Source organism: Euphorbia lathyris, chromosome 6, assembly GCF_963576675.1.
Source record: "Euphorbia lathyris chromosome 6, ddEupLath1.1, whole genome shotgun sequence".
In the NCBI taxonomy this organism is placed as follows: Eukaryota; Viridiplantae; Streptophyta; class Magnoliopsida; order Malpighiales; family Euphorbiaceae; genus Euphorbia; species Euphorbia lathyris.
Window position 1 is genome coordinate 30,149,780 of NC_088915.1, and position 17,040 is coordinate 30,166,819.

Sequence of the window (17,040 nt, forward strand, 5' to 3'; positions counted from 1 at the left end):
CGTCTCCAAAACCGGCCCTTCACAATTGACACCCAATGGCTTCGCAACCACTTCACTCATCAAGCGGAGCCTAGCGTCGCCCATTGGCCCGACGGTGTCTCCGCTCCCGAATTTTGGACCTCCATTACCGGGTCCGATGACTATCACGTATCCAACCTCCACCCGGCGTGTATTTGTGACCCTATTCTCCAGCTCCTTCACCGCTTCATCTCCTTCTACTTCACGGGGAAATCCGAGTCCACCAAGGTCAACAAACATGAACTGTTGGCCCTCTACTGTTGTGCCAACGGGCTCACATACGACCTCGCCTACCACGTGGCCGTCCATTTCCGTGCCACACCCATCCGGAAACGGGCCAAGCTCGGGTTCGGCCACCTCGTCACCATCTTCACCCTCTCCACTCTCGGTTCCGACGCTATTGAGCGCCTCCCGCGCCTTGTGCCTCGGCCATTGGACAAAAACGCTTTTAAATCCTTAAAGCATCCCACTTCCGGCCCGGGTGAAATTTCGGGGGCGGCCCACTCCAATGCGGAAGGTGACTCGGACTCAAGCTTGGGTCTCAATTTTAGTCCTCCACCCCTCCATGATTTTAACTCTCTTTATGCTCGGTTGGATATTCTGGAGGATAACCAACGTAGGGATCGGGCTCATTTCGACTCTCGCTTTGATACCCTGGAGGCTCAATGGCTAGAGGATAGGGCTAACTTTGACGCCTTCACCAACGCCTTCTACACCCACTTCAACATCCATGGCAATCCGCCTCCACCACAACCATAGTTTCCCTTTCTTTTCTTTTCATGTTTTCTTTATTTTCTTTTTGATGTTGTTTTTATGTTTTTAATGTAGAATGTTCTTTTTAAGTGAAATTGTTAAGTTCCGTTTATGTTTTGTGCTTTCATTATTTTCGTTTAGAATAACACCACGCAGGGCGTACCCCATGGCACGCCCCGCGTGCCCATCATTTTTATGCTTAAAAAAGGTTCAGAAACTCAAACACGCGGGACGCCCTGTTCCTGCGCCCCGCGTATTTGGGTCTCTGACTCCCAAAACAATAAAACCACCGCCTTACGCGGGGCGCCCTCACTATTACGCCCCGCGTATTTGAGTCTCTGACTCAAAACGCACTAAACATGCTACCCTACGCGGGGCGCCCCCCTGGGCACGCCTCGCGTAGGGCACCTGACCACTAAGGGTCTTCTTTTTCTTCTTTACCTTTATTTTATTTTTGTTTTTGTTTTCACTTCTTTTTGCGACGCCCTTGGAATAGGCATCATTTTAAATAACGCGGAGGGTCGTGCAATCCCGCACTTTTAGTTTGGTTTGCACTACCAAAAACAAAAATAAAAATTTAATAATAACAGAATAATTAAACTCACTTATTACTCTTTAAAATTTTCCCAACACGTTATCCCTCCTTCGGAAATTAATTAAAGTTCCGTTATTTGTCATAAAAAAAAATTAAAAGCGTCGGAACATAAAGGAATGGTTCAATTAAGAGATTTTAGTCTTGATCTTAAAGTTAGGGAATTTGTGCAAAACTTAGGATTAGTACTAAACTAAGACATTGAGTCTTAACCCAAATGTTATCTCCATAATAAACTTTAAAAAGGCAATAAAAACGGGATAGTTGAGAATTTAGCGAAGACTTGATAGTACACAATTTAAACCCGAATCTTTGTGAGGTATTCTTGAGCCTAAAAGAGTTCGTACGAGAACTCTAATTCTTTCACAATTTTTCGAGAGCTTTGACTTCACTCGACTCATAGAATTTGCATAGTAAAAAGGCAATAGATGATAAACCGAACCCACTTAGGCTAATCTTTCTTAATTTATTTTTCTCGTTTTCATTGAACATTAGGAAACCCCTTCGAGCCTATTAACCAACTTTTTTTGTTAATACCCTCTTAACATTTAACCCTTTTTCCTCTTGTTTAATTACCGACATAATCAAGTTGCACCCGAATTACCCAAAATAAGTCACGGCCTTAGCAAATGAGCACCGTAAGTTCTCAAAATATTGTTTTTGTGTCTCTATCAAAACAAAGGATACAATAAAAATAAAAAGGCATTCTCAAGCTCCACCCGAGCAATTTTGAAGTATATTTTGTAAAATTCGCCAAGGCCGAAATAAACAATGATACGGTGCAATCACAAAACGGTATTTTTGAACTCGAGTTTCTTTAAACTAACCACTAAAGAAGCCACCCACATTGCAACCCCCCTCCGGGTTCATTTTTAATATTGCCTAACCATATTTTAGGAGGAAAAACCCGGATGAAAATGCAAATTCAACATGATCTCGAGTAAGTGCAAAGAAGAGTGCTAAAACACCAACCCACCTAAAATTGAGCGTAAGAGCGAAATCCCTTGGTGAGGTACTATCGGGTTCTCAAAAGATAATCAACCCCCGTTAATATTGCGTATTAAATCTTGATCATGGAGGTTTCAAACAAGTTTCGTACTCAATTGTTTGCGTAGGTACTTACCGAAACCTTTGCACAAAACCATAACTTTGAAATCACGCACTTGGTAAAACCAACCTTTGGTTTGTTTCTTAATTTTCTCAATCCCTTGTCTTTCGATTTCTTTTACTTGAGGACAAGTAAAACTTTAAAGTCCGAGGAGGTTTGATAGGGGTATTTTACCCCTATCTTTTAGCGTGATTTACAGGTTGATTTTGGATAAAATAAATAAGTTTAATTACAAAAATAAAGTGTTTTGATAAAATAAAGAAATAAAAATAAATCTCGTACTTTCTGTTAATTTTCCATGCTTTTGATTAGTTTAGGAAATAAAAACGTCAAGCTAACTCGGCTCGCAAGTTTTGTATTTCAGGTACGAGCAAGGAGCAAAAATCTACTCAAATACGCGGGGCGTATAATCCTTTACGCGGGGCGTGAAACATGTGTCAGCAATAATTGCCTTATCCACAGGAGCCATGTGGAATTGACTCAGCATACGCGGGGCATATGCCATTCTACGCGGGGCGTATGACACATGTCGGCAATAATTGGCCTAATCCTGAAAGTCAGACTGCACTGTCTCCCTGAGTCAACTCTTAGTACGCGGGGCGTATAACCATACAAGCGAGGCGTACCAAGCAATTCTTCAATGATAAAGACTCAGAGACTCTTTTACGTGGGGCGTACTCCAGCTACGCACGGCGTAAAAGCCCCAATTCAAGCAATAAAACTTCAGAGACTCAAATACGCGGGGCGTACAATCCTTTACGCAGGGCGTTCTTGAGACAACAAGACAACGAATTGGTCCACATGCAGGAGATTTCTGACGGAATGGGCATTTACGCGGGGCGTAGACCAATTTACGCGGGGCGTATCATGGGATTTCTGCACCAAATAATGTTGCTCCATACTTGTACTTTGTGAAGTTACAAACTTGCCCTTTGCTTGATGTCTATAAATAGGAACCTCTTGAACTTCATTGAAATCATCCAAGAAATAATTACACACTAGAGAGCAAACTATACTTGTTTTGTTACTTGTTGTAGTATAGATTCAGTTTTTGTAGCTAAACTCTCCACCTCGAGAGCTTGTTCGGTTGTTTTCGGCATTCCATCGAAGTTCCGCTCCACCATTCGTCACCAAGCTCGAGAGTTCCACCTCCACGACCTAGGAGATGACTTTGAGTCCGGTTAGCCAGTTTCAAGGGCGGATTCTCCCCTTTTACGTGCTAATTAGCTTGTACTCTTCCTATGTACTAGGCTTGGTTGTATTCCATTTATATACATTTCATATTTATAATTTCATGATTTATAATCTCTATTTCTCTTTACGTGTTAGTGTTTGCTACTTGTTTTGATATTGATAATTGATTATTGTGTAGGAGAACGCGATTTCCGACGCCATTCGGGCTATCCTTAGGGAGTTATATAGGTGTTGCCCTACCGGAAGTGACAAACCGGAAACCGTAGGAATTGACAAGCCACGGAACTTACGGGCCCTAGTTTCTAATTCCCCCGCATTAGACACGCCTTGACTAGGAATCACGTAGTCTAAGTACTTCACGGGTCGGTCCTACTACACTTAGTCATCTTTGCAAGAGTAAATTATTATCCGTATACATTTAGAGTCGTTATTTATCGTGGTTATAACTTATCATAATTCATCCCACTTCATAGGGTTTTAGCTACATAAATCTGTGTCGCTAATAGTTAGGAATAGTGTGTAGTTGTGTCTTACTTTACCCCAAAGTAATCATCGCTTAAATAACATACGAAACCGAGTCGTCTAATACTTGTAATTATAAATCTCGTGGATTCGATACCCGGTCTTAACCGGATTATTACTTGATACGACAGGGTACACTTGCCCCTAAGTAGTCGTAGTGTCTAGTGGAGTTAGAACATTTAAAAGATCACATCCATACTCATAGCACATTCACCGCAATATACATTTAGTCGTCATTAGAAAACTCTACCTAGACGCCACGCCCATCAGCGCTCCACACATCTTGGACCCGATTCAGAAAAATGCTGCGCATGTGCCCTCATGATGACATACCCAAACATCAATTGGTGAGCGTCTTCGATCACGGATTGACACCCACTAACAGAGCTATTGTAGACTCCGCAGTGGGTGGAGATTTGTTCAGAAAGACAGCAACAGAGGCGTATGACATGATTAATGAGTTGGCTAGGAAGAGTGTGCAGTGGCAAGAGGAGAAACTCGCTGGCCCCACAAGGCAGCGGGTGTTTGCTGTGGAAGAACAAGAACAAAATCCAGTTGTTGCGGATTTGAGTAGGAAGATGGACGTCCTGTTGGCTAAATTCAGCCAACTTCCTACCTGTGTGCACTGTGGCCGCAACCACCATGGAAAGGACTGTCAGGCAGGTAGCCCTTTCGCTGGAGATAGGGTGGAGATGGTCAATTATGTTGTGGGGCAACCGAGATACAACCAGAACTATAACAACTACAACCCCAACAACCACAACTCCTACAACAACAACAACAACAACAACAACTATAGAAGGCCTCAGCATCCGAACCTATCTTACGGAAATTCGAATCAGAATATGCTTAGACCTCCCAGCGGTTTTGTTCAGGAACACAGAGAGCAGGGGCTTGGCATGCCCCCATATCAACAGCAGAACCAAGGGCCAATGAAACCTCCTAAGGAATCTGACGAGGTGGTTACTCTCTTAAAAGAGATTTCGGCTAGGCTTGCCAATAATGAAGCTTTCTGCAAAGATCTGAGCAATCAGGTAGCCCAGATCAATAGGGACAGGCAGGAAAGGCCACAGGGTTCTCTCCCGAGCACAACGGAGAAGAATCCAAAGATCTTGAGAAAGGATTGAGTAAGGGGGAGAAATCGGGTTCTCCTCGGTTTAAATCCAAAACTTGAACAATTATTTCTGCAATTTTCTTTTCCTTTTGTGTTAATTTTGGTTGTTATTTTTATAATTCTCATTTTCGTCATTACATTGTCAAGTTTTGAACCCCATACAAAAAAAAATCGCCCAGCACCCCAGCTCGGGCGAGCAAGGCGCTGACGCCCTGCTCGCCGAGCTGGTCGGCCGAGCCAACCAGCTCGGCCGACACGGGACTGTTTGGGATTTTTAAAATCTCGAATTGAAAATATATATATATATATATATATATATATATATATATATATATATATATATATAAATATATAAAATTAGGGGATGACTCTTCATCCCCTTCCTTACCTTCTTCTTCTTTCTTTCTTTCTTTCTCTCCTTTCTTTTTCTTTCACAACCTAACCCCCCAAATCCACCATACTAACCCGAATTCAACAAACAAGGTATGGATTCTTACCTATTTTTTTATTTCTAACATGTTTCTAGGCTTAGATTTTAGTTTAGGGTGTTGATTTTTGAGATTTGAGATAAACCTAGGTTTTGGGGCTTTTATCTTTTTTCTCAAATAATCTCTTATTTGCTTTTAATTCTTGATCTTCTTGCAATATATGTTAACATTATGATCAATATGTGCTTTGGGTATGATTTTAGTTCTTAATTTGTGAATATTTGGAGAAATTACTCAATTTGGGTAAAATCTCCATTTTAGCTCAAAGTTCAACTATTCAGTTTATAGTTGAAAACTTGCCAATGGGGTTCTATATCACATTCTTAATGCATTTTGGTCACTGGGCATCTTTGATTTTGCACGAATTTGGAATTACGGGTAAATTACTTAGGGACTGAAAGCTTATGGTTTTGGTCCCTAAGTTTCTAAGCTATGGTTTATGCCTAATTGTTGGTTGTTTGGGGGGTTTATGTTTATATTTTATGAAGAAATTCTAATTAGTCCGTTTGGTCTATCTCTCAGGTACTATGGGCAGAAAAGGCAAGGCCAAGGTCACGACTGACAATGAAGCCGATTCTAACATCGAGTTCAACGATGCCCTGCAAGCTAAGTATAATCCTCCTTTTGGATTAGTCAATGAGCATGAGGGATTGTTATATGATCGTCTTTCTAAGCAAGACCTTGCCACACGAATCGTCATTGATCCGAGGTGTCTAGCATCTCTAGGTTGGGAAAAGGATTTCATCGAAATCCTGAAATTCCAGGGATGGTATAAACTAGCCACAAAAAGGACCCTAGCCTATTATGCATACACCATAGAATTTCTGACCACCTTGAAAAAGGAAGGGCCCATAGGAACTGATAAATACTCCTTCAGACTGAACGGTACACCTTATCGTCTCAGTGATACTACGATAGCAGCTTTGATGGGAGTCCGTAACTCACCAGGGGCAGTCTCGGGTTTTGAGGAACCCGTGACATTGTCTGATGCTTGGCTCTAATTAATAGGGTCATCAGATTATGACTCCCGCACTGCTAGCCCTGTCTCTCTCCTAGACCCAATGATAAACCTTATACACAAGTTTGTAGCACACAACTTGCTAGGCAAAAACGAGAGCAATAAGGTCTCGAGCACAGAATTGCTCATATTGTGGTGTGTGGTCAATCATAAACCCGTTGATAATGTCAAAGCTATCTTTGAAGGCTTTCAAAGCCAAACAAGTAGGAAACGCGGGTCGATTGGTCTTGGATATTTGGTAACCAACTTCCTTAGTAGCCAATTCAAAGATTTGGAAATTGAGGAAGATGGTTTCCACCCTACTTTGCTTGACTCCAAATTTTTGGGAAGATCTACTTTTCATGCAGTTTTAAATAGGGACCCATCTGGAGGAGCAAGCTCAAGCGGAAGAGCGCGGAAACGAGCACGAAACCCACCACAACGGAGAGAGGAAGAGCAAGAAGGAGCTGAAGAGGAAGGAGCTGCAGCTGCAGCTGCAGGAGACCACGCGGAACACCAAGAGCCAGGGACGGAGGCCCAGTTCCAAGCCATTAACACCATGATGGCAGAGATGAGAGACCTTAACCTTCGGACTTTCAACACTGTTCAACAAATGGACCAACGGTTCGCCAACTTCGAGCAGAACATGGTCCGGAGACTCACAGGTCTCGAATATGTGGCGGCGGACTACTGTGACCGCTACAACATGCCTTGGACATACCCCCCGATCGATCAGTAAATTGTCTTCTCCACCCTGACTTTTTGCACTTGTACTTTATGGTTTGTGATGCAATGTTGGAACTTATTGCACATTTTTAGTGTGAGGAGGAGGGGTAGACGAACTTACAAAAATTGTATATTTTTAAAATTTTTGTTGCGTCGTGTCTAGTTTAGTTTAGCGTTTTCGGGTTTTATTTATGTTTTTGCATGTTTAGGACCTAAAACCGTGAACCTCCTTCGAATCTAAACTTCGTTATTTATCTTTAAGGGCTGAGAACCGAATCTAAGATTGCATGACAACTAGTTTAGGTGTAGGACACAATCCTTGTATCTGTAAAAGCATGAGCTAAAGTTTGCATTTAGACCCTACTTTTGAAGAAATGCCAAAATCATTACTTAGGTAGATAACTTAAGAATTGAAGGCATGTGATATTAAACTTGAGTTTGGGGAGAACTAGTAAGCACAAAATTGAAACCCAAGAACTGTGAGTTGAATTTGAGCCCAAGAGCGAACATCAAAAAGCTCTTTTTCTTGACATTTTTGTGTGAATGCTTTGACTTGTGGAAAGATTACAGATTTTGCACCTAATACTGAGTTGAACCTACATGCATTGATTTGAGATGTTAAACGATGAATCAGCCTCATTAGAATTAACATTTTCTCTTTTTCATCTACTCTAGGAAGCCCCTTTGAGCCGGTATTTTTGTAGTTTATAGATTTTTCTTTCGTTCTAACCCATATTTTCGCAAACCATCACTTGGTTTGTTGCTTGACTCGAGTTTTTACAAAGCCCGTATCAAGCCTTTATTTTCTTCTAGCGCTTTATCCTTGTTTATGGCACCATAGTAGCAAGCCAAAAGGCTAAGAAGTGACTGAGCATCACTACCCAAAAGAAAAAAAAAGAGAAAAACAGAAAAGGAAAAAAAGAGACGAACAAAAGAGGGAGAACTCTATTCCCCAGTTCTAAAATTAGAACGTCTCAGAAAAAAAAATAATGAATAAAAAGCCCAATCACTTCACAATTTGCTAAAGCCATTTTAAACTTCGTTTTTCTAGCGCTAGAACTCATAACCCTTGTTGTACCTTTAACCTCCTAACCACATTACAACCCCAATTCGAGGCTGTTTTTGATATCATCGGAGTCATATGGCATAGTAGAGGAACTCGGATGAACGTACAAAATCAACGTAATCCTAAGCAAGAACATAAGCCGAGAGTAAACACTTTAGCCACCAAAATTGTGTGAATTGAGTGAACTACCTATGGTGAGGTGTTTTACTTAGCTATCCCCTTAAGCTCATTTAATTGAACATGTGTCCTTTTTCTTAAACATATGACCTGTGATAAATGAAATGCGGCTTTTGGATATCGTGTCTCTACTTTGTATTTCCGAATGCATGTAATTACAGATGCTCGAAATTGTGTCAAGCACCTAGTCAAACCAGGAGGTTTTCTAGCTTGCTTGTGATTGCGGGTTTAGTTTTTTAGTTTACTTGGGGATAAGTAAAGTTTTAAGTGCGAGGAGGTTTGATAAGGGTCAAAAACCCCTATCTTTGGCTACGGTTTTAGGACGTTTTTTAGTGTTATTTCGTGAATAAGCGATCAAAGGCTTCAAAGCAGTCCTAATGTCTCCCCGCCACGAAGCTCCGAACACGAATTGATCGAGTCGGCGCAAGCTGAATCCGTGTCTGACTAGGGTTTCTCGCATTTATATGCTTTTGTGTGAGTTAGTTAGAAATTGGAAATGTTTTATTAACTTTTCGTTGTTTGGGCTCGTTTTCTGATCATTTTAGGCAAATATGGCCAAAATGGCATGTATGTTATAATTCCGTTATCTTTTATAGCTAATTGATCCACCAAAAGTCACACCAAACGGAGCGTTTGCTCAAAATGAGCGATTGGCGGGTCAATTTAGCCTTGAGACTAATGCTATTTGGAGTTTTCGTGCATGCGCGGGGATAAGTTTGGGCGAAAGTTACATCATGGGACATCGAGCAACTGCGCGGAGGCGTGCAGGGCAAAACCGCTCGTCGGACTGGCCTTTTTAGGCCAGCTCGCCGATCTGGCTATGCCAGCTCGCGGCGAGCTGGCCTTTGTAGGCCAGCTCGCCACGAGCTGGGGGCCAGCTCGCCGAGCAGCGCGCCCTGCTCGGTGAGCTGACCTGCGGGAATTGGTCAAAAATCCCAATTTTGCCCCCACGACTCCACGACCGGTCCCACGACTTCCTACCTGCATAAGGACACGAAATAGGTCAGAAAGAGGGCCCAAGCTACATCTATAAATAGAACTTTTCCATTGTAAATTAGATATCTTTCATTATTGTAAATTTACCTTAGCCTTCACCCTTGAAGATTCCTCTCCACCTCCTACATCTCCTTCAACCTCCATTGAAGCACCTTCGAAGCTCCGCTCACCGAGGAATATTCAAGGTCCGTCCTTAAGACCTAGGAAGCCGGCTGCAGAGTAGACAGGTTCCCTGAAAGGGATTTTCGTATCTCCTTTTATCTTTCCTTGTTTGTACTCTTTGATACAGTCTATGAATCCTAGGCTAATTGTATCCTGTGACATTGTTCTTCGCCTTTAATAATATTTTAGCTCTTATTTTGTTCTATGATTATTGTTTAATATTTGTCTTACGCTTTATTCAATTGGTTTAACTCATTCAAAAGCCCCAAAATCTAGTAGGCACATATTGCGAGCTGAATCTGACCTAGTCAGAGCCTAGGAGATTGACGACCTCTCAGTTGATTAAGCCCAAATTGCTGAGCCTTAGACCTAGTTTCGGACTTACAAGGGAATCACGCACTAGGAACTTCAAGAGGGTACACTAGTACAGAAATGGCCTATAGCCACGGTCGTTTACCGTCATTAGCCACGGTTGTTCGACCGTGACCAAAAGGGGGCGTGGCAAATGCTTGACATATTTAGCCACGATTGTTCGACCGTGGCCAAAGGGGCATTGGAGTCTGTTTTTACGTATAACCAACTCTATTGCCCTGTGTTTTAGCCACGGTTGTTACGAAAAACCATGGCTAAAAGGGGTCTTTAGCCACGGTCTTTCGTAACAACCGACTCTAATGCTCTGATCATTAGAGTCGGTTGTAGAAGAACCGTGGCTAATGATAAGAGCATTGGAGTCGGTTGTTCTGCAACCGTGACTAATGTCAATTATATTAGAGTCGGTTCAAATTAAAACTGCTCAATTTTTTTGTATTACTATAATTAACAGTAAACAAGATTTGTTATCTTCAGTCGTTTACCGTAATCGAAATTGATCCTGGTGTATTACTAAAATTAAATACAAAATCAATAAAAATGTGCACAAATATAAGGTAATTAATTAACCTGCTATATATATATACAAATCTTTGATTCAATATTCACAAATTCACAGTATTTTCAAGTATTTAACCAACTGTATATTACTGTGAACACAAAAAAAAAATTGAGATATACTCTATTACTACTCTCTACAACAGGATGTTAAACATAACTAGGCCTAATCAAAATAAATTTCAATGAGCTTCAAAAGTTGATCAATAATCAAAATCCTGCCTGAACACCTTATGAAGATGCTAAGGGACACGAGCCATCTACAGAATAGCTATTCCTGAGAATAGCACTCCTACTGAGAAAAGCATCATAGCTAGTATAGCTAGTGGAAGTGAATTGGCACATCCTAACCATATGCATATCGTCCCATTGTTTGAAGAGTCCATAGAACCCAAAGTCTTCCTCTCATTTCAAAGTATCTTGCTGCTAAATCAGATGAATATCCTCCGAACAGTCAAGCTAGAAGGTTTGCCATTCCAAATGCTGCTGCTATCATTCCTGTTGTCTGTAGCTTCATCTTGAACCTGCACATTCATTTCATGAACACCATGTTATTTATATGTCTTAATTAATCTTATATATTTAATCATCAAACTAAGTGCTAATTATAAAGTACATGTCAAAGAAATATTCTGCTATCACATTATCTATGGATAGCTCAACACCCATAGAGTATCCATACAGAAGCACAAAGATCCATGTTCTATAGTTTGTAATCGCATATCACATAAGCAAGTCTTGGCCTAGAGTCAAGACCAAAATACCCATTATGACATGAAGAGAACCAGCTCTCTGAATCAAGTCATACACAAATGGCATTATCAGCTGAATTGCACCTTCACCCATATTTCCCCATCCGGCCACTGTTCTGTTAACAAGTCCTATAATTTGAGTATTAAACATATTACTGGCATGACACAAGTGTTGCAAGCGTAAATCCAATCATAAATCGGCCGGCTATGTAACCACTAGCATCCGCAACAAAAGACATTCAAATTCACAGTATTTAACCTGCTGTATATTACTGAAATTAACTGCGAACACAAAAAAAAAACTAGTGTTGAAATCCTGCCATCTTCTCTGTTATCCCGACCTTCGACATATTCTCAGATGACATTAATTATCACTATTGTAATTTCCCTGAAAATGGACTAATTACAGTTAAAAGCATGATAACATTAATTAAGAAAATCTTAACATAACAGGAAAATGTATATCTCACATTGACAGAACAGCTTCTACTACAAACATAAGCAGGAAGAAACAAATTAAGCATATAATATTCACTGTTAGAAGGTGACTTCTCAAATTGATTCAAGAAAAGGGCTGGACAATTTGATTTTTTAATGAAATTGTGAACTATAGCTAAAAGAACCAGTAGAAAGTTTGTTAGAAGCTACAGTTAACATTAAATTTACATCATATATAACCACAGAACAATATATATCACATAATACGATTATGACACGATAATCCATTTTGACACTCCTAAAACTTGCTTCCTAAATGCCAACCACTACGGGGAAGATATTTGAGCTAAAAAATAAAGGGAAAAGCAATTCAATACATTGCCAAGACCAAAGCGAGTGCAACAATATCATATGCAATTTAAGAATGTAACAATCAAATAAAGACATACTAAATAACATCACTTCTTGTAGCTACTCTGATCGAAAACACCAGCTACCTACTGCCACCATAAGCATATAATTATTTTCACTACACTGTATATTATTAATACTACAGCACCAAGAAGGAAGTACATATGAGAAAAATCAACTGCTGCAAAACACACACAATTCCAGACTTCAATTCATGTGATGATGTGAAGAACTATAACTCTGTAAGGAATGATAAGTTGCGAATGATTATCAGATTTGGCTAATTTAAAAAGCAAGACGAAACGATAAAAATAAATCCCATCTGCAAATAATGTTAAAGTAACTCAAAAGGTTGGCACATATATCTTGATTCAGACCAGGAATCATCAGTATGGTTCACAAAGCAAACGTAATCAGATGCATGTCTGCACTCTCCAGAAATCAAATTGAGATATGGCAGCACAAAAGCACCCAAGTCCACAATTGGCATTCATACCACTTCGCCTGAATTGATTAGGCAACACATGTAAGAATCAAGAAATGTTGGACAAGCAAGCCCATGATTTTTATAACAGCTAATCTCAACCAAACCATTGAATAACTGCTATGAATTAAAACCCAAGCAAGTAACCACTTCTTGGTTCATACTTCTGCTCATGCGGCAGCTCAAACCCATATTTCTCAAGAACTTATATATAAAACAGAAAGTTATGGTGGATCAAGAGGTGTTTTAGAATAATTTTTATGATGAAAGAATAAGAGAATCAGGGAAATTGGATTATAGGTTACTAAATAGGTGCCATTTCAGAAAGTTATAACAGAAAGTTATGGTGGATCAAGAGGTGTTTTAGAATAATTTTTATGATGAAAGAATAAGAGAATCAGGGAAATTGGATTATAGGTTACTAAATAGGTGCCATTTCAGAAACCAAATGGACATATTTTTTAGGATAACAGTATAGTAGACTAAAGTGATACAATCTAGAAGACAGTCTATACAAAATGAAGTACACTTTTCACTAGCTAAAAATTATTCAATCATATATGATTAGTTAATTGTAAGAGGTATTAAATTGAATGTTAGGAGAGTCACCTTAGCTAGAGACCAAAAAAGAAAGGTTATAAAAACTGATGGCAATTCCTGAACCTACAAAAATTAAGGGAATAATTGAATCAATATAACCATCAATTAGCCATTGAAGATATGATGAATTAGCTAAACACCAAAGGTATCTATTTACTTAAATAAAATAAGAAATTTAGAAAGGAATAAAGTACAAACCTACCTCAACAAGGTTACAGATAATGAACACAAAATGGGTTCTTCCACCCCATTGCATAAATGGAAACAACAATCCACTTGGAACAATGCCTTAGATTTTGAATAATTAAAAACAAAATTAGCTTAGCCTAATAAAAAATTATCCAAGATGTTATCAAAAATCAAAAGAAAAACTTACCTAGGCCTCCATGTATTACTTCCAAAAATGCAGCAATTCGTGGAATTTCAAAGACTTTAATATTTAAAAAGAAAAAATCTGCAATTAGAAACAGAGATAAGATTTCATGGGATTTTAAGGTCACTTATAAATTAATACAAGCCTATTGTCCACCTTCATATCTAATTAAGCATAATATCCATAAGGGGAAAACATAACATTCTCTAGAAATAATTTATTCTTGTGCTGTGTCAAATCCTGATTATTATTGTTTCAATCATGTGTCCTCTATGGCTTTTAAGACCTGTTTATAACTCAAAATATTTGGATAATAATGAACCCGGAAATAAGGGCATGAGTTCAATGTAACAATGGCCGGTGGTTTATCACTTGCAACTATGATTCTCCGTGAAACTATGTTGGTCAAAAACCCTATTAATTAGTGAATTTCTAGTGTTTTATTAACATAGTATGAGCATAATAAACTATCTTAAAATCACCATACCCTATTGTAAGAATAATAACAAGGAAGAACAGAGTAAATACTGCTCTTACTCTGGATGTACTATGCATCGTTTAATGGGTTTTCTTGTACTAATGAACACATTTACCAGAATATCAAAAATAATAAGGACCAAGTTAATTTTATACTTCAAACAGACAATTAGGAAGTCTATCTTCTACTTCAAACGAGTGTGTATCTTCTACTTCAAACAGACAATTAGAAGTCTATCTAAAACGAGTGCGTATCTTAGTTAATTTTATATTGCAACATGTTTAATCAACAATTAACATAGATTCAATAGTCAACATAGATTCAATAATTATAACCCAGAACGAACAAAACCCAGAACAAACCTAGAACGAATGAAACCCAGAACGAACGAAGACCCAAACGAACGAAACCCAAAAACCCAGAACAGAAACAAAGGAACGAAACCCAGAATGAACGATCGAAACCCATAATAGGAACGAAACAAACAAAACCCACAATCTTTCAAACGAAACCCAAAACGCGAGCAAACGAAATCCACCACGATCTTTCAAACGAAACCCAACAAACAGAGCATCAGATCGCATCGCATAAACGATTTTACAAATGAAACCTAAACTCAAACAATTTTACAAATGTAGAAAACCCATATTAATCACTTACCTCTTTTCCGGTGCCTGTTTTAGACTCGGAACACGAACAATACACACCCTCAGTACACAGACGAACTTCAAGCTCGAACTCAAAGCATGGAAATAGGTCTAGAAGAAAGGAGATATGTGTTCGCGCAAAGGAGAAGAAAAAAGAAAGACTAAATTCTTCTTTCTTATATCAGGTCAATAACCGACTCTAAAAGGGTAATTGGGGTCGGTTACATAATAAACCAACGCCAATGACTTTATTGGCATCAGTTGTGACTAAACCGATGCTATGAATCTAATTGGTGCCGGTTTAGTTAAAAACGACCCTATTGTTTGGGTCATTGGCGTAGTTTTTTTTGCAAAAACCGACACTAATAATCCTATAAAACGTGCGCCTCCCTAAAATTTGACATTTAGAGTCGGTTTTAACAATTAACCGATGCTAATAAAGCCTTATTGAAGTCGGTTATTTAAATAACCGACTCTAATGACCTTTAATTACGGTTCTTATTACAACCGTTGCTAATAAGGCGTAGCTATAGAGCATTTATGTACTAGTGGTAAGTAGGGTTAATCGCTTTGAGTACAAGTGACTTAGATTAGGTTTTTAATCAATAGACCTAATAATCTATCTTCATTATTATTGTTCATACCATCTTCCTTCGGGTAATTACATTAGTGAAATATCACCTAGTAGTTTAACTTAATTAGGGGTAGAGTAACTTAATTAGGCGTAGAATAACTTAGCTAGAATTAGAATAACTTAGCTAGGAGTAGTATAATTCAACTAGGAGTAGATTAACTTAAACAAAACCAAACTCAAAACCCCCAAAGCCTAGATAACACCTGAGACCAAGTAGCTTGATACTTGCAGAAATAAATCCTGTGGACGATACCTGGACTTTTCCAGAATTTTATTACTTGATAACGACGAGGTACCCTTATCCCTTAGTGAGCCTTGCGGTACCGAATGCCACGAGGCGCATCAGTCAACCCTCCCCGTTCTCCAGCTTTCTCCTAATTACAAGTTTGTCACTTCTTATTTACAACTCCTACCCTTACGGGGTGTTTGTTAGGAGGGATATATGAGGTGGGATAGGGATAAAAAACACGAGATAAGTTATCCCGTGTTTGTTTGTGAGATAGAAGAGTGAGACAGATGAGGGATAAGCTTATCCCTCAAATCCTATACCCAGTAGGGGGGTGGTATAAGGAGGTGTGATAAGCTCCTGCGATGTTAATAGGATGGAAAAGTCCATCTTATCCCTCAAATTAATGTTATGTAGTTTAAATAAGGTTAAAATAGTAAAATGTATTATTTTATCCATATCCCTATCCCACGTACCAAACATTGAATAATAATTCTCGAATTATATTTTTATCCTTATCCCAACTATTTATCCTTATCCATATCCCAACCTTTATCCTTATCCCTATCCCAATAGAATACCAAACGCCCCGTTAGCTTATTTACAAGCTTGCCACCCCTTATACTTATCCCATTTTACACTTAACCTTATCCCTTCAATTACTTATGTAATTTGGTTTTTATGTAATTTATTCTTTAGGGTTTTGAAAATGATATAAATCCATCTCTTTCTTTGTAATGATTAATGCTTATCAATCTAAAATATATTTCTCTTTGAAAGCTTATCAGGGTTTATTCCTTTGACAATGAGGTAACAATGGAGTTTTACAATTTCTACGAGTTTAGCTTGTGAATCTTTGATAATTTACGATTGAAAATTATCACTTTTCATTTATCCGTATCACAAGATTGATAGACTTTCTTGGAAAGTCAAGGCATTTGGCGTGGTGAAGTCACAAGATGAGTGAGTAACTTGGTCGTGCTTCATGCTGGCCCTTATAATCCTGCAATGCTTCCTTCATCCTACTTTTGAAGGACTTTGGACAAAGTTCTATAGAGAATAGATCCAGTGGCGGAGCCAGAGCTCAAAGTCAGGAGGGGCTCTATTGTATGAACATTTTTTTTCTTAATAACGACTTAAGGCTTTGATTCATAGTA

At 39.0% G+C, this 17,040-nt stretch overlaps 1 long non-coding RNA gene across 1 annotated transcript; it reads right to left on the minus strand.

The window, feature by feature from the left end:
• Positions 1–10,823: 10,823 nt before the first annotated feature.
• On the minus strand, positions 10,824–15,203 carry LOC136232873 (uncharacterized). The gene is made up of 5 exons (XR_010690636.1): positions 15,037–15,203; positions 13,902–13,979; positions 13,728–13,813; positions 13,535–13,588; positions 10,824–11,364 (listed from the first exon to the last, which is right to left on the minus strand). It is a non-coding gene; the product is annotated as an uncharacterized lncRNA (long non-coding RNA).
• Positions 15,204–17,040: the final 1,837 nt, after the last annotated feature.